This window comes from Giraffa tippelskirchi, chromosome 4 (genome assembly GCF_054371585.1).
Source record: "Giraffa tippelskirchi isolate mGirTip1 chromosome 4, T2T-mGirTip1v1.2.pri, whole genome shotgun sequence".
Taxonomy (NCBI): Eukaryota; Metazoa; Chordata; class Mammalia; order Artiodactyla; family Giraffidae; genus Giraffa; species Giraffa tippelskirchi.
In genome coordinates this window covers 161,232,089-161,251,574 of record NC_137278.1, presented here as the reverse complement: position 1 = coordinate 161,251,574, position 19,486 = coordinate 161,232,089, and the positions used below count along the sequence as shown (strand labels likewise).

At 37.7% G+C, this 19,486-nt stretch overlaps 1 protein-coding gene across 5 annotated transcripts in view; it reads left to right on the top strand.

The window, feature by feature from the left end:
* Positions 1 to 19,486, top strand: part of ANKS1B (ankyrin repeat and sterile alpha motif domain containing 1B) — a 1,049,816-nt gene that overhangs the window by 289,259 nt on the left and 741,071 nt on the right. The window lies entirely within an intron of this gene.

Below are 19,486 nucleotides of genomic sequence, written 5' to 3'. Positions count from 1 at the left end.
CAATAAAAATGTTAGGCAATACATTATAATATCTGATCCAGTGTACCTTGTACACCTGTGTTACAGACCACTATTCTTGGTCTCCTTTACCAATAGAAGTTGATCAGAGGTAAGACAAGAAATTCAGGCAAGGCTTTATGGGGTCCCTTTCAACAACAGTGGGGAGCGAGAACAAACAACAGTTTCCCTTGCTGGCGTGCTCCTGAGCTGGGGCATGAGTTGGTTCCAGGGGTCAGGCTGGAGGGGTGGCTTAGGTGGTTTGCCCACCCCTTAGATGTGCAGGGGGCATGTGCAGTACCCTACTTTTGCTTCAGGATCTTTTGACGTGACAAGTGGTTTTTTGGTTTCTTTGTACCTTTTGTCCAGAATCTGTCCTAACTGCACAGCATGCAGTTAATTTTGGTCCCATATAGTTTGTATTTTGTTGCTCAAGGAGAGTTGTGTCCAAGTGCAAGCACTGCAGCACTGCAGCAAGGATCCCAGGTCCCAGGCCTGTCTCACTTGTGCTGAAGATCTATTTGGTTCTCATCATTCCCTCTCCTCCTTTGGTGTCTACAACACTTTAATCTTTTCATTCTTTCCTTTACTGCTTGACTAGTTGACTTCTCTTTATCCTTTTAGTCCCTGATGTTGATATTCACCACAATTCTATCCCACAGATTCAAGTATTTTTAACCTAGATATTTTTCCTGAGCTACAATGTGCTTAGTCACTCAGTCGTGTCTGACTCTTTGCAACCCCATGGACTGTAGCCCACCAGGCTCCTCTGTCCATGGAATTCTCCAGGCAAGAATACTGGAGCGGGTTGCCATTTCCTCCTCCAAGGGATCTTCCCAAGCCAGGGATCGAGCCCAGGTTTCCCAGATTGCAGGCGGATTTTTTTTTACCATGTGAGCCACCAGGGAAGCCCTCCTGAGCTATAGATCCCACTTAAAACTACTTATTGTATCAGCATCTTGGTCTGGATACATCAGAAGTGCCTCATGTTGCAACATAACCAAATGTCCTATTTTTTTTCCCTAAATTGCCTTGAAGCATCATCATCCACCCTTATGAAGCTAGAATACTTAGCATTTTCTGTGATCGGCTGTTTTCGTGGCCATTGCACTAATTTTGCACTCATTTTCTCTTTGTTGTTGTTGTTTAGTTCCTAATTCATGTCCAACTCTTTTGTGACCCCTTTGACTCTAGCCCACCAGGCTCCTCTGTCCATGGGATTCTCTAGGCAAGAATACTGGAGTGGGTTACCATTTCCTCCTCCAGGAGATCTTTCTGGCCTAGGGATCAAACCCAGGGTTTGTGTATTGGCAAGCTGAACCACCAGGGAAACCCTTGAGGTCACAAATTTAAAAAGGCTGTTAAATACATATGCTTGATTCACTAAAGTAAAAAATAGAGACTGAACACTATATAGAAGGTTAGAGATGAATGGCATACATTTTAATGAGCAATAATGAGTATTATAATCAGTTGATCATTAGATGCTTCTTTTACTTTCTATTTCCTTTAGTTTCAGTGTCATGGCTGTGTATTTATTGGCTTTTTCAAAGGTAATATTCATACCGAGAGGTCTTTTTCAGTATATGATCCTATGTCAAATTCCAATGTTATAACATGTGGTTATTGATTTCTACCGCCTCATTGTCAATGTGATCCTAGTGAAATGATCTTACAGTATATGGGAAGCATACTTTACATATGTGCCAACAATCTGTCTCCTCATATTACAAAAAGGAGTAAGATCTGATGTAATAACTACTTTACCTACTCTGCCATTTGTTTTATCTCCTTTTTGTATTGCTGTTCCTTACTCCCAGTTTTTCTAATTATTCTCATCAGTGACAACTTAGAGTCCAATCAAAATCTTTTTGGTAACAAAAAGGATATGTATAATACATTTTAATATAGTGGATTTTTACATGAAAGAATTCAAATTTGGGAATGTTTTGCCATATTTCAAAGGGCTTTGTGTCATTAACCCAATTTTCATATGCTTATGCTCAGACATTATAAAATTAAAAGTGCTGATACCTTCTCTGGATAAATTGTTAAATGCTTAAATCCTCCCTCTATTCTTTCTGTGTTTCCTTCCTTTTCTGTCTGTCATTTTACTTTTTACATTGTTACTTTTAGCAGGTGCATATTTTCTAAAGTGAACACTGTTGTGAAAAAGAAAAAAAGAGACTCTGGGTTCTTTAAGAGCAAAAAGATACACTTCATTTTAGTTTTTTTTTTCCAGCAAAGTGGATCTCAAGAGGTTAATGCAGACATCCGCAGGTAAATTTTGAATAGACATATACTATAAGGGAGCAGGTATGTGCCAATGGTGTCCTGAAGAAACGGTGTTAGTGATGTATACGGGGATCTATGTATTTTATTTCCTCAACTAAACGAAACTAAAGCTAAAATCCTTAGGATCCCACAATATTTTTGTTGTCTGTCCTATCACATGGAATATAGTATTGTAGAATATAGGAATTTCGTAAATACTTGTTGATTCATGATCTAACCTGCATGGGAGTTTTATACAAGGCTGCATATCCTGAAGAAACAACTTGGCATTAACTAGGGGGGGGACCCTGAATTTATTTGTTGCTTACCTATGATTTACATAATTTTTCAGTTTACTTCACAGTCATTTATTCTAAAAAGTCATTCATTAATGGAGTAATTCAAATGGAGAAGAAATAGGACTGATCATAAAATAATATTGATAACTTATTGGAAATCTAAAGAAGCTAAGTATGTTTCAAATTAGTTGTTGTTATTGTTTAGTTGCTAAGTTGTGTCCAACTCTTTTGTGAGCCCATGTACTATTGCCTGCAAGGCTCCTCTGTCCATGGGATTTCCCAGGCAAAATACTGGAGTAGGGTATCATTTCCTTCTTCAGGGGATCTTCCCAACCCAGGGATTGAACCTGCATCTCCTGCGTTAGGAGGCAGGTTCATTACCACTGAGCCACCAGGGAAGCCCTGTAGATTAGTACCATTCCTTAACTTATAGCCACTATAGCACCTAGCCTACTGAGAATCTTAAAGGTTTATAATTAATTATAGTAATTCCCCTTTCCCATTCTGTTCTCAACATCTTCTTTGAGGGGAAGAAATGGCAGTTTATACATTTCCATTTATATTTGTTATGTCTCTTTACATTTTTCATTACTTAACTCAAATACTTAACAAGAATCAGTTGCTTTGTTTCTTTCTTACCATGGGGGTGGGGGAACTTCTCACATTTTGGTTGCAGTGATTAACTTTGGTGTTGCAAGAGTAATGTAGTGCATATGTAACAAAAATTAATGGTATAATTTTCTATAAGTATATGTATATGTGCTGTGTCTCTTCCTCCATCTTTAAGTCTTGGAGCACTTGGCTCCTGACAAACCACTATTTTTGATAGTGGTACAATAAACACTTGTCATTTCTGGAACCAGATGCATCTCTGCAAAGCCTTATGCAAAGTATTGTTGTTGTTCAGTCTCCAAGCCTTGTCCAATTCTTTGAGATCTCACGGACTGTGGCATGCCAGGGTTCCCTGTCCTTCACTATCTCCCAGAATTTGCTCATATGTGTAAAGTGTATGTTAAATATAACAAAGGGGGATAAATGTTTCAGGAATATACAGAGTGAAATATTTTATGAAATACAGTCATTGTCACTTTTTTGAAAATAAGTATTAAACTTTAATTTTGGTGCCTGACACTTCATTTCTTGTTCTTGTATTGATGTGTAATTTATTTATAACGAATTTCATCAATTGTAGTTACACAATTTGTTGAGTTTGACAAGTGTAGACTATGTTCAAACTGCCATCACAATCAAGATATAGATTTCTGTTGTCTTAAGTTCCCTTATGTACATTTATAATCAGTCCCCTCCACACACAGGTCCCAAGCATTCTATGATCTATTTGCTTCCTCTAAGGTTATGCATTTTCTGACACAACTATTGCATACTAATACACTCAAGTAGCATGCATTCTTTTGTGTTTTGGCTTTATTCACTCAGAATAATATTTTTTGAAATTCATCTACATGCTGACTTGGGCAGCGCATGTACTAAAATTGAAATTCATCTCTTGATCAGCTATTTGTTCTTTTCATTGCTAAGTAGCATTGCTTTTTATGGATATAGCACAGTTTGTTTTTGTGTGGATATAAGTTTTCAACTCCCTAGGTAAGTACCAAGGAGCATGACTGCTGGATCATGTGGTAAGAATATATTTAATTTTATGAGAAACCATTAAACTGTCTTCCAAAGTATCTGTACCATTTAGCATTACTACCAGCAGTGAACAAGAGTACCTATTGTTACACATTCTCCCCAGCATTTGGTGCCATCAGTCTTCTGGATTTTTGGCATTCTACTAGCTGAACCCAGTTTAGTTCAGTCGATCAGTCGTGTCTGACTCTTTGCAGCACGCCATGGACTGCAGCATGCCAGGCATTCCGGTCCATCACCAACCCCTGGAGCTTGGTCAAACTCATGTCCATCGAGTCGGCAATACCATCCAACCATCTCATCCTCTGTCGTCCCCTTCTCCTCCTGCCCTCAATCTTTCCCAGCATCAGGGCCTTTTCCAGTGAGTCAGTTCTTCGCATCAGGTAGCCAAAGGATTGGAACTTCAGCATCAGTCCTTCCAATGAATATTCAGGACTGATTTCCTTTAGGGTTGATTGGTTTGATCTCCTTTCAGTCCAAGGACTCTCAAGAGTGTTCTCCAACACCACAGTTCAAAAGCATCAATTCTTTGACACTCAGGTTACTTTATGGTCCAACTGTCACATCCATACATGACTACTGGAAAAAGCATAGCTTTGACTAGATGGACATTTGTTGGCAAAGTAATGTCTCTGCTTTTTAATATGCTGCCTAGGTTGGTCACAGCTTTTCTTCCAAGGAGCAAGCACCTTTTAATTTCATGGCTACAGTCACCATCTTCAATGACTTTGGAGCCCAAGAAAGTAAAGTCTCTCACTGTTTCCATTGTTTCCCATCTATTTGCCTTCAAGTAATGGGACTGGATGCCATGTCAAATTCTTCTCAAATCTCTCATGTCTCCTGTAGGACTGGATGCCACATGCATATATTTTATAAAATGCATGTTGTGGGTTTTTTGTTTACTTTATACATATTGGATTTTATTTGCTTGTTTATTTATTTGGGGAGTAGTCCAGTCAGTCAGTCAGTTCAGTCGCTCAGTGGTGTCCGACTCTTTGCGACCCCATGAACAGCAGCACGCCAGGCTTCCCTGTCCATCACCAACTCCCTGAGTCCACCCAAATCCATGTCGTTTGAGTCGGTGATGCCATCCAACCATCTCATCCTCTGTCGTCCCCTTCTCCTCCTGCCCTCAATCTTTCCCAGCATCAGGGTCTTTTCAAATGAGTCAACTCTTCACATCAGGTGGCCAAAGTATTGGAGTTTCAGCTTCAGCCTCAGTCCTTCCAACAAATATTTTTTTCAGGACTGATTTCCTTTAGGATGGATTGGTTGGATCTCCTTGCAGTCCAAGGGACTCTCAAGAGTCTTTTCCAACACCACAGTTAAAAAGCATCAATTCTTCTGCGATCAGCTTTCTTTATAGTCCAACTCTCACATCCATACATGACTACTGGAAAAACCATAGCCTTCACTAGATGGACCTTTGTTGACAAAGTAATGTCTCTGCTTTTTAATATGCTGTCTAGTTTGGTCTTAACTTTCCTTCCAAGGAGTAAGCGTCTTTTGATTTCATGGCTGCAGTCACCATCTGCAGTGATTTTAGAGCTCCCAAAAATAAAGTCAGCCACTGTTTCCACTTTTTCCCCATCTATTTGCCATGAAGTGATGGGACTGGATGCCATGATCTTAGTTTTCTGAATGTTGAGTTTTAAGCCAACTTTTTCACTCGCCTCTTTCACTTTCATCAAGAGGCTCTTTAGTTCTTCACTTTCTGCCATAAGAGTGGTGTCGTATGCATATCTGAGGTTATTGGTATTTCTCCTGGAAATCTTGATTCCAGCTTGTGCTTCATCCAGCCCAGCATTTCGCATATGTACTCTGCATATAAGTTAAATAAGCAGGGTGACAATATACAGCCTTTATGTATTCCTTTTCCTATTTGGAACCAGTCTGTTGTTCCATGTGCAGTTCTAACTGTTGCTTCCTGACCTGCATACAGGTTTCTCAAGAGACAGGTCAGATGGTCTGGTATTCCCATCTCTTTCAGAATTTTCCATAGTTTATTGTGATCCACACTATCAAAGGCTTTGGCATACTTGAATTTTATTTGCTTGTTTGTTTATTTGGGTAGTAGTCCAGAGAGCTGGGTAAAATGTTTTAAAAATTCAGTCTTCATAGGCTGTTAGACTAGCTCCTACATACACCATTTATGTGTTTGTCTTTAAAATGTTCCATACTCTTCTTTTGTTTCAGGTCAACCAAGTCTTATTTATTTATGTAAAGAACATTTGTTTCTAATAATAACCTGGCTAAAGGAAGACCTTAGGACAGTTCTATAATTATTAAAATAATCGAGTCCTTTTGAGAAAAATCATTTTCTCAATGATGATATTCTCCAAAGTTTGGATTAAATTACCTCAGTTGTTAGAGATCTCAAATTTCAGAAAGACCTGTAAATGTAGAAGAATAGAAAGACAGGAAATGTGTTTGCATAGTATATTTGAACTCTTCTGGGTTTCTTCATCACTGCATACTTAAAATAAACATTTGAGAGTTAGACAGAAATAATACCACTCTAATCAGACTGAATATTTGAGTCACATGCTACATTTTCTTATTGTGATTCTAACTTAACACTTAATCATTATATATAAATATAGAACAGAGTTGTTTTGACCAAAATTTAAATAATATAGGTGGCACCAGTTACTGAGTTTCCAAGGTCCTTTATAAGGGTTGAGGAGAAATAAAGATGTGGTTATGTTAGGTTTTATAAACTTTAAAATAACTCATTGTTTTCAAAAAGACATTTAGAAAGTTGAAATTCTAAAAATTGGAATAATTTTCCAGTACATTATAATATCTCAATAATCTAAAAGTCTGTGTAATACACAGAAGAGCTGCATATTGTACTTTTAACATGAAAAGTAAATCTCTTTAGGTTTAGTCTGAATTGCTTTATGGGGTTTGCTTTTAAGAAAAGCCTCAGCAACTTTCAAAAATGTACTTGAGGACTACATGGTAAGATGTCTAGTAAGCTCTATTTTATATGCTTGGTAAATATGAATTTCACCATACTTTCTTAGATTTATTTGCTTAACATAAGCAGAATTTAGATATATTGTTAAACCTATCTTAAAATTGATCATTAAGGTACATGCCTTCCATATATTATGTAATTATGAAAAAAACATAATTAAAAAGACACATGTGCCTCAGTGTTCATAGCAGCACTATTCACAATAGCTTAAACGTGGAAGCAACCTAGATGTCCATCAACAGATGAATGGATAAAGAAGATGTGGTACATATATACAATGGAATATTACTCAGTCATAAAAAAGAATGAATTTGAGTCAGTTCTAGTGAAGTGGATGCACTCAGAGCCTGTTATACAAAGTGAAGTAAGCCAGAAAGAGAAAAACAAATAACGTATATTAACACATATATAAGGAATCTAGAAAAATGGTATTGATGAACCTATTTGCAGGTAAAGAATGGAGACGCAAATGTAGAGATTTATGGACATAGGGGATTTATGGACACAGTAGGGGATTTATGGACACAGTAGGGGAAGAGAGAGTGGGATGAATTGAGAGAGTAGCATCGACATATATACACTACCAGGTATAAAACAGATAGCTAGTGGGGGGAGGGAAGTTGCTATATAACACAGGGAGCACTGCCAGGCACTCTGTGAAGACCTAGAGGGGTGAAATGAGGGGAAGGGAGGGAGACTCAAGAGAGGGGATATATGTATAATTATGACTGAATTGCATTGTATGGCAGAAACCAACACAACATTGTAAAGTAATTTTCCTCCGATTAAAGAATAAATTTTTTAAAAAGAAAAAAATACACACCTTAAATGTATTTTTATAAAGTACATGCATGTACTTTTATAACGTATACTAATATCCAACTTTTTATTATTGAAAATTTCAAACATATTGCAGAAGTAGAGAGAATAGTATAATGAACTTCCTTGTACCAGTCACCCAGGTTCATTATTGATCAACATTTTACTGGTCATGTTTCATTTATCCTCCTTTTTTTTTTCTGGAGTATTATAAAGCAACCCCCAGACCCCAATCTTAACATAAGCAATATTGTTGCTTATTGAATCTGAATCTTCACACAAGTTGATGAATGAAAGATGTTGAGAGAGGGTAAAACAGAGCAGGAATAAAGGAGTCACACTTATTCTGGCTCTTTGACAATAAGGAATATTACTTCTGTCAGCTCCTTGGTAGAAGTAAGGCTTAAGAATCCTTACTCTTCAGTCCTTGGCAGAGCAACTGAACAGTGTTTGGGTGCCATCACACATACTTGTGCCCTTGCGGAGAATAATGATGGTAAGATCCATAAGAGAGGCTGAACAACACACCCTGCAACCTTGTTGCTGGATGGGGTTCCCTGAGAAAATGACTCCCAACCGACTACGGTATAGGAGCTTATAGGGAGTGCTATTGAGATCAAAGCCTGTGAAACAGAAGTGAAGTGGAAGAAGCAGGATTGGACAGAGGGAGAGTTAGCTGGTCAGCACTCTCAACAGAGGCCTTAGCCAACCCTACAGTACATTCTGATCAGAATGACAGACCTTTGTATCAGTAACTGGGACAGTTCAGGGGCAGGCCACCATGGAATGAGGGTGGGTATTGGGTGAGGAAGCTCTCTCTTCATCCAAGAGAATGCCCATTTATCATTGCTTACAACAAACAGATTTCCATAAGCAGCACTCCTAGGATCTTGGGGAATAAATCTTTTCTTCTGTGAGGTGAAATCTGGGCAGCACATTAGCATCCACTGCAAATATTTTCAGAAGGAAAATCTGCTCATATATATTAGGTTTTTCCTAAGTAGGAAAGTTATTAAATGCTTTTATGTGCTAGGTATTTTACATATATTGTTTTTTTAATTTTTGTTTTGTATTGGAATGGAATTGATTAGATGGACTTTCCTGGCATCTCTGACAATAAAGAATCTGCCAGCAATGCAGGAGACACAGGTTGGATCCCTGGGTCTGGAAGATCCCCCTTGAAAGGAAATGACCACCCATTCCAGTATTCTTGCCTCGGAAATCCCATAGACAGAGGAGCCTGGCAAGCTATAGTCCATGGGATCACAAAAGAGTCAGACAGGATTTAGTGACTAAACAACAACAACAACAACATAGTTGATTAACAATGTTGTGTTAGTTTCACATGTTCAGCAAAGTGATTCAGTTATACGTATAAACTTTACACACATTATTTTTAATTTTCATATCAGTTCTGTAAAATAGCTATTGTATTTTTAAGATAAGGAACCTGAGAGGATAAGTGACTTGTCCAGGATTACACAGCTGGTATACATAGAAGAACTGGCATTCTAACCAAATTCTGTCTGACTCCCTAGCTCTTTCCACCAGGTAGCTTAGCCTCCCACTACGTTACTGTGTCTGCATACCTGAAATTAAGGCCCTCTGCACATCCGTTATTTCTTTACTTTTTGTTCTTATCTACCAGTTATATTAACAATGTATGTTTTTAAAATTTAAAGTCATGTTTATTTAAGACCTTCCAAACCTATTTGAAATTCGAGTGAAATGACTCAAGGTCAAGTAGATTTCCCAAACAGATTGAAACATGTTCTCTATACTTCTTTAGAGCTTTATTGAAACCAGGAATTAAAAAAAAAAAAAATAACCAAAGGTGTATTAATGTGTCTGTGATAATTTCTCTTTTGGATTTGCTGTGCTCTGGAGAAGAAATGTTAGTCAGCATGAATCATTGTAACCATTATTCCTAGCCTTTTAAGCTACTGAATGGGGATAGAGGAAGATGAGTTCTATTCATAACTACTTCGGTATTCCTCCCTGAGTGATGTAGGGAAAGCCACTTAACCCATTGTATGCTTTAGTTTCCTACCTTGAAAATGGCTGTAATAATATCCACTTTTCCCTTACTTTAAGTGACAGTTATAAGAACAGATTAGATACTGTGCGAATGCTTTGAAGAAACTCCTTAGGAACATGATGTTTCTTAACACTTTCTGTTAGATAGCATATTTGTTAATTACAATCCCACTATTAATTTTCTTAGAATATAGAAGTCTGTAGAAATATATTGCAGATAAACTTGATAAGCAAGCTCATTAATATATTACTGAGCATTTTTGTCAGCAGTCAAATGAACTAATTAAGTTTGAATATTAGAAAGGCAATATTTGACTGGCATGGTAAGTACAATAATGGCCCTCAACAGTGTCCACATTTTAACCCCCAAACCTGGGAAATGTTGCCTTACATGACTAAAGAGACTTTGCAGATATGGTTGAGCTAAGGATTTTCAGGTGGGAATATTATCTTGGACAATCTAAGTAGGTCCAATATAATAAAAAATATCGTTATGTAATGGAGGCAGGAATATCTGAATAGGATAGAGATTTTAATATGCTGGACTGCTGACTTTGGAGGTAGAGGAAGGGACCATGAACCAAATATTGCAGTTCACCTCTAGAAACTGGAAAAGGCAAGAAAGCAGATTCTTCTAGAGCCTCCAAAAGGAATGCAGCCCAATGACAGAATTATAAAGTAACAAATTCATGTTTTTTTTCAGCTAGGAAATTATGGTAATTTGTTACAAGCAGCAATAGAAAAGCAATGCAACAGGATTGTCATTTCATTTAAACACGGAATCTTGGTCCATATGAAACAGAAAATTGTCCTTGTTGTCAAGTCTGAGAACCACACTTGGAAGGTGGCAGGGGGTGGGGCTGTGTGTGTGCCTCAGATTGCTCCAGTGTATCTGTCCATCTCCAGATTCAGTGTAGTCTCAGTTGGTAAACTCTTTCCCAGAAGATCTGTCTGATTACCACTTCTTGGTTAGTTAAAATGTGAGCAATTATGCTCCTCTGAGAATTTCTTAAAACAATCTTTCCATGGCGATTTCTGTTCCCCTTTGACCAGAGGATGATTGGCTGTGCTTTTGTGTTTCATTGTCTTGGTCCTGATGTTTGAATCGACTCCAAGTGTCTGCTGAAGATCTCTTTTCTTTGAATATCTCCTGGTTCTTAATGTTGAAAATCCTTTAGGGACCTCTTCATCTTCTTTCTTTGGATCAGTTCCACTACCAATATTCTCTGCTGATAAACTAAGCCTGTTTAGCACCACTTAAGAAAATCACGCAAGTATATGGATGTATCTTGGGAAAACTTTATGATTTACCACTAAATATGTTTGTGTATGTATATATACATGTATCATGATGGGGAAGTTGGGAGTGAGATGGTCATTTTCTTCCTAACTTAAAGGGATATATACATATAGAGAAATTTTCAGATGTAACTAAGGTCCCTACTCAATTGATTTTAAGTTAATCAAAGGAGAGCTTTTTTTTTTTTTTTTTTAACTAATGAGCCTGATCTAATAAGATGTGCTCTTTAAAGAGAGATGTTTTTTGCTGGCCTAGAAGAAAGCAGAGTCATGTAAATTGCCTTTGACTAGGAAGAGGTAGCCTGTAGAAACTGAGAGCCTTAGTCCTACAACATCAAGGATCTGAATTCTTCCAGTGATCTTGGAAGAGAACCCTAAGCTCCAGACAGGAAGGATTGGCCTTCCTATCTACATACGTTGATAACTGTTATCCTATGCCTGTGTGTGTGTGTCTAGTGTGTTTGTGTGTTCTCAGTCACTCAGTCGTGTCTGACTTTTTGGGACCCTGTGGGCTGTAGCCCACCAGGGTGCTCTGTCCATGAAATTTTCCAGGCAAGAATACTGGAGTGGGTTATCATTATTTGTTGAGAAGGTGGAGGTAAGATAACTTGTCTCTTTAGGTTTATATGTTCATAGATGAAGAGGAATTATGCTCCAAGAGCTGAACATAATGGATTACACTCAAGCCTTATCCTGATCTGATTTAGATGATGTGATTTTAGACTTAGCACTGATGAGATGTTGGACTTTGAGCTGATATGTCTTATTTGCTACAATGTGCTCAGTTCCTTACATATAATGCCTAGTGAATAGCAGCTTATGGAATATGTGTAATTCTTCCTGAACATTATTATCTTGAATATCAATTTTGGAACAATAGAGAAATTAATTTTTATGATTATTAAAGAAGAATCAGGCTTCCCAGGTGGTTCAGTGGGTAAATAAACTGCCTGCAGTGCAGGAGATGCAGGAGACACAGGTTTGATCCCTAGGTTGGGACTATCCCCTGGAGGAGGGCATGGCAATCTTCTTCAATATTCTTGCCTAGAGAATCCCCATGGACAGAGGAGCCTGGCAGGCTACAGTCCATAGGGTTGCCAAGAGTCAGACATGACTGAAGTGACTGAACAGGCAAGAAGAGTCTGGTTTTTGGATAATGTTTGATACACCCAAGTAAATGCCATCCTAAGGAAACTTGGCTGGGCACCCAAATATATTTCTCCAGGAGACAGTAACTCTTCTGCTTCACTGGGCACCTTGTTAAGAATTTTATAATTTTCTTTACCTGAAATCCCATGATTAATCTAGAAGGTAATTAAGAACCAGGTCTGGGAAAGATAATGTGATTGTGTTAGAAGAGCTCTTGGTAAAAGTAGTATTAGTAAGGGTAATGAATTTTATTTAATTAATTAACTCGGTTGCATTAGTTCTTAGTTGCAGCACCTGGGATCCTTGATCTTTGTTGTGGCATGTGGGGTCTAGTTGCCTGACCAGGGATTGAACCTGGGTCCCTTACACTGAGAGTGTGGAGTCTTAGCCATGGACCACCAGAGAAGTCCTGAGTATAATTAATTTCAACTTTGAGAAATCTCAAGGCATGGCAAAGAGGGGAGTGCAGTAATCTATGAAAGATTTTGGTTTGTTGTGCTAAAACCAGAAATGAGTTAGGAATTAGTGGAAGAAGTAGTCCTTATAAGGATTACTGGTAGCCACAAAATCTAAATGTGCTGTTATCCAGAGAAGAACAAATTGTATCTATATGTTTATCCTGGTGGAGAAGGCAATGGCACCCCACTCCAGTACTCTTGCCTGGAAAATCCCTGGACGGAGGAGCCTGGTAGGCTACAGTCCATGGGGTTGCTAAGAGTCGGACACGACTGAGCGACTTCACTTTCACTTTTCCCTTTCATGCACTGGAGAAGGAAAGGGCAACCCACTCCAGTATTCTTGCCTGGAGAATCCTAGGGACGGCGGAGTCTGGTGGACTGCCGTCTATAGGGTCGCACAGAGTCAGACACGACTGAAGCGACTTAGCAGCAGCAGCGGTTTATCCTGGTTATAGATGTAGATTAAATAGTGCATATTTAGAACTACAGAACTACAGAATAGAGAAAATATATGTCCGTTCTATATATCATGGACAGCCACTAATATGAATTTCTTAACTAATTCTCTAGGGATTTTTCCTAGCTATGTGTATACATTATTAACTTTATTTTTGATTTGTATGAAAATTGAGATAGATTTATATTTAGTTTTGGAATGATTTTTTCACTGAGCAATCAATTTGGGGCATTTTTCTGAAGATAGCCAGATAGATAAATAAACTGATCAATCTACCCCATTCTCCTTAATAACATTGCACAGATATATTAAAACTTACATATCTGTCTGCTATTGATGCATATAATTTGACCATATTCAATTTTCACTTTGTAAACAGTTCTGCAAGAAGTGTTTTTCTGTGTGCATTTTGACATATTTCTGTGAGTTCAGTAATGCCACATGTAGGTATGAGCTCTAGGGAAACGTTCATTCAACATGCATAGAAGTATCAATTGTATACTGTAATAGTGAAAAAAAAACAACAATCACAAAACTGATAAAATCAAAATTTCTATTTTGGGGGAACCAGATGAATAAATGAGGAAATATCAACATCTAGAAAAGTGTAAAGCATAGTAGATCAATAAACCTCAGTTACTACATCTGGAAAATGAACAAAACTTTCAAACAAAAGTTTCAACGTCTTCAAACTTTCAGTGACAAGAGCAAGTGACAGAATAAGTACATATGATACCATTTTTGTAGTTTTAAAAGCACATACATCAGTACAGTGCCTTAATGTAATAAGATGGGTGGAGAAGATATTTACCAACTTTATTTTAAAGGTTAACTTTAGGAAAGGAGGGAGAGAAATGGGATCCAGATATTGTTCTAAAGAAAGTGAAGTCTCTCAGTCGTGTCCGACTCTGTGACCCCATGGACTGTAGCCTACCAGGCTCCTCCGTCCAGGGATTTTCCAGGCAAGAATACTGAAGTGGGTTGCCCTTTCCTTCTTTAGGAGATCTTCCTGACCCAGGGATTGAACCCGCATCTCCCACATGGTAGGCAGACACTTTACCGTCTAAGCCACCAGGGGAGTACAATGTTCTAAGGGAATTGCAACTGAATATGATATTTTATTTTCTAAGAAAATCTTGGAAATCTGTGTTTGACTTTGAAGAATGTGTGACTTTGTGAAAAAGAAAGTGTATCTATGGAAGTAATGTTATAGCAAAGATGTTTAGAGCAGTAGACAGTGCTATACTGTGCTTGGAGACTATAGGAAATTAATATCACAAAAACAAGGAAAATAAACAAGCAGAACTCACTGTACCTTCACAGTCAATTACAGATCAGTCTCTCTTCAAAAAACATTGTTAACTTGAAATTGTCTTCCAGCCTGTAAGAACAATCAAATTAGTACCCCAGATATGCCTCAGTTTTAAATATTTTTTAACTACTTTTATAAAAATGTTTACTTTAAATATTCTTGTGATCTATATTAGTCCCTTCTTTTCTGAACTACTGAAAAATTTGACTGAGCCTTCCATTGTATGTCTTTTCTTCTACAGTTACTTTATGAATCTTACTTTTAATTCCAGTTTAAATTTAAAGTCCTTTAGGGGTAGAGATTTTATCATAACTCTTTTCTGATATTACCTGTTAGGTTTAAGTACTTCTGTATGGTTTTCCCCCCGAACCTAAGCAGCAGTGCTTATCTTCACCACCCACTGTGATTTTTTTTTAAGTGGTGTTAAGTTCCTCCATCATAGAAAGATCTCAGTATCATAGAAAGATTTCAGACTTTTGTTTATTAACTGCATTATGTGGACAGACTACCTCTCTTGCTGAACCTCAGTTCCCTCTTCTGAAAGTAAAGATAGTAGTAAAATCTACCCCATTGGATTGTATAAAGCTTAAATAAGAAAATAGCTGTAAATCACGAAGTTAATATAGTGCCTGTAACAGAGCACACTTTCAAAATATGCTAATTTTTCTTTCCTTTCCCTACCCTGAAACAGAAATAATGCATCAATTTTATGTAATTGTTTTAGTAAATTATTTTTATATGAATATTTTAATTTATGTGTGCTAGGCAGTTAAAACAGCAATTGTCTGCTTAACAGCAGTCTGAAGTCTAGCCTGCACACCAAATCTGCCACTGGTTAGTTTTTCTAAATAAAATTTTATTGGAACACAGCAACATCTATTCAGTTACATAGTGTCTTCTTCTCTGCTATATCAGCAAAGTTGAGTCGTCACATCAGAGACCGCATACAAAGTCTAAAATATTTACCGTCTGACCCTTGATCTGATGTACCTGATCTATAAAGAAATTCAAAAGGCATGGGGAAAAATATTGGTTAATTATATTATTAGATAATGGGTGATTCCAGTCTTCCAAACCCTCTCAACTAAGATACCTAATGAAGATTTCAAATAGTTGGATGCTGCATTGAATAATATCAGCCTCAGTTCACTTCAGTTCAGTTGCTCAGTTGTGTCCAACTCTTTGCGATCCCATGGACCACAGCATGCCAGGCCTCCCTGTCCATCACCAACTCCTGGAGTTTACCCAAACTCCTGTCCATTGAATTGGTGATGCCATCCAACCATCGCATCCTCTGTTGTCCCCTTCTCCTCCTGCCCTTAATCTTTCCCAGCATCAGGGTCTTTTCAAATGAGTCGGCTCTTCACATCAGGTGGCCAGTGTATTGGAGTTTCAGCTTCAACATCAGTCCTTCCAATGAACACCCAGGACTGATCTCCTTTAGGATGGACTTGTTGGATCTCCTTGCAGTCCAAGGGACTCTCAAGAGTCTTCTCCAGCACCACAGTTCAAAAGCATCAATTCTTCGGTGCTCAGCTTTCTTTATAGTCCAATTCTCACATCCATACATGACTACTGGAAAAACCATAGCTTTGACTAGATGGACCTTTGTTGACAAAGTAATGTCTCTGCTTTTTAATATGCTGTCTAGGTTGGTCATAACTTTCCTTCCAAGGAGTAAGCGTCTTTTAATTTCATGGCTGCAATCACCATCTGCAGTGATTTTGGAGCCCCCCAAAATAAAGTCAGCCACTGTTTCCACTGTTTCCCCATCTATTTGCCTTGAAGTGATGGGACCAGATGCCATGATCTTAGTTTTCTGAAAGTTGAGCTTCAATATCAGCCTAAAGGATAATAAACCTTAAGCTGGTTGAGTGATGAAGATCATCCTAATCTCCCTTTAAAAAACTTATAACTTCTAGAAATTCTTCCTAAGGTTCTGTTGCATAGTTTCACTCCTTGTATGTTTGGTTTAGCTAATAAAACTTTATAACATAGTAGAAGTTGATTTTATGTGATGTTTTATTTTACTTTGGGGATCCAACCACTATAACAAGTAGATGTAAGTCTGTTTTATTGGACGAAGAGTCCAATTTTTATGTTTCTATATGTTGATAAATGTTCACAGCTTTTGAGAGTTTGATTTTGTGATATGTTGTTATTCATAGATGTGATTTTTTGGTACTCAATCATTGTTCTATAATGCAATTCTAAGATACGGCTCTAAGGAAATACAGTATCTTACATGATAGAGCATTTGAAATGTGTGTGGCAAAAACTAGTGAGTGGTTAAACTGCAGGTGTCATGTTCATTCAATCCATCATGTATTTGTTGTTTCATGTATATTTAGTGAGAACTTTATTATGTGCCAGACACTATGATAGACATTGAGGAAGCAGTAATGAAAAAAAAATCAGTTCTTGCTCTTTTGCAGTTTGTAATATCTTGGGAAGACAGATATTTCACAGATAATTACTTCATTAAAGCAACGATAAACGCAAGGCATTGTGAGGGTGTGTGGTAGGTGACCTGATCTAGTCTTTCCTAAGACAACGATGAAAAACTGAGTCCTATAGAAACTGAGCCCTGAAGGAGCGCTAGGAGTTATTCAGACAAAAATAAGAGAATGAATATTCTTGGTGCAAAAATCCACAGATAAAAGAACAAGCTTGGCATTTGCCAGGAATTATTAATATATGGTTAAAACACAGTGTTCCAGGTGGGGAGGGCTGACTGTTAAATCAAGAGAGTTAAGCAGTAGCCAGATTATGAATAACCTTGCAAACTACATTAAGAAGCAGGACATATTCAGATTTTCATTTTAGTAAGACTGCATAGAAAAATGGTTAAGAGATAGAGCTTACTGGATAGAGTAAGACTCATTAGGAAATTGTCATGCAGCTCAGAGAGTTTCATGATGCAAAAAAATGTTACTGGTTATTGTGATGGAGAGGAATATCTGTCCTTCCACTTTAGTTTCCCCATCACTTCAAATGAACCTCAGATGTCATCATTTTTTGAAGTTTTTTCTTCCTGTCCCAGACACTACCACCTGCGAGGTAAGTGCCTACAGCATCCAAACATCCAGCTACCTACCCCTCTCACTTGTAGTAAGCATATCCTAAGAATATGGCCTTGTGCTTTGAATGGGGATACATCAGAAGCACAGTTTCCTGTATGAAGAGTTTACTTTTTAGTGAAGATCATAGTTCACTGTGAAAAGTGCTTTGATGGAGGCAGAGGGCACCAAAGAACTACAGATATAAATTAGTCTCGTCATGGAGAAGGGACCTGTAGCTTTTAGGAAAGATTTTTTGGATGATATGACATTGATAAGCATAAAGCTGCATTTGAAGAACTGCAAACTATTTTTATATAGCTGAAATGAATGCTGATAGAGGTGGGGTAGGAGTGGTGAGAATGAAATGAAAGAAGTAATCCAAAATCATGTGTTTTAAGTGATTTTTTTTATACCACTGAGGATGGTATCAATAATTACTAGCTTCCATATCTATTGTCGGATGCCCCCATGGGGGTAGAATGCTTAGATTAGGTTAATTTGGTGTTTGAGTGGAGCCTGAAATAGAATGCCACTTTTTTTGTTGTTGTTAAAAAATAATCCTTAGGAAAGAGGGGACCTTCTGAGTAGAATCAAATCAAGTAACTCAGCAGAGTAGGATAATCAAGGACGAGTAGCAAGACTAAAGGGGACTGCAGAGTAAAGAAAATTTCCTGAATCTCTGAGGGCTTTTAAAGACTCCTCTAAAAAGCTTTATTCTTGATATTTGTTTTTTTTCATTTGGGCTTCTATACACATGGGTTTAGTAATTGGGAGTAGAGAACATATTTCAATGGTGAAGGTTCTTAGAACTTAGAGTGCAAATTAGTAATGATAATGCTTTTTATCTAATAGACAGAGTGCCTGAATAACTATAGACAGAGGTTCCTAGCATTGTACAGGAGGCGGTGATCAAAACCATCCCTAAGAAAAAGAAAGGCAAAATGGTGGTCTGAAGAGGCCTTAAAAGTAGCATAGAAAAGAAGAGAAGTGAAAAGAAAAGGAGAAAAGGAAAGATATAGCCATCTGAATGCAGAATTCCAAAGAATAGCAAGAAGAGATAAAAAAGACTTCCTAAATGATCAATGCAAAGAAATAGAGGAAAACAATAGAGTGGGGGAAAACACTAGAGATCTCTTCAAGAAAATTAGAGATACCAAGGGAACATTTCATGCAAAGATGGGCACAATAAAGGAAAGAAACTGTAGGGACCTAACAAAAGCAGAAGATATTAAGAAGAGGTGGCAAGAATACACAGAAGAACTATACAAAAAAGATCTTCATGACTCAGATAATCATGATGGTGTGATCACTCACCTAGAGCCAGACATCCTGGAGTAAGAAGTCAAGTGGCCCTTAGGAAACATCACTACAAGCAAAGCTAATGGAGCTGATGGAATTCCAGTTGAGCTATTTCAAACCCTAAAAGATGATGCTGTGAAAGTGCTGCACTCAATATGCCAGCAAATTTGGAAAGCTCAGCAGTGGCAATAGGACTAGAAAAGGTTAGTTTTCATTCCAATCCCAAAGAAATGCAGTGCCAAAGAATGATCAAACTACCAGACAGTTACACTCATTTTACATGCTAGCAAAGTAATGCTCAAAATTCTCCAAGCTAGACTTCAACAGTACGTGAACCAAGAACTTCCAGATGTTCAACCTGGATTTCAAAAAGGCAGAGGAACCAGAGATC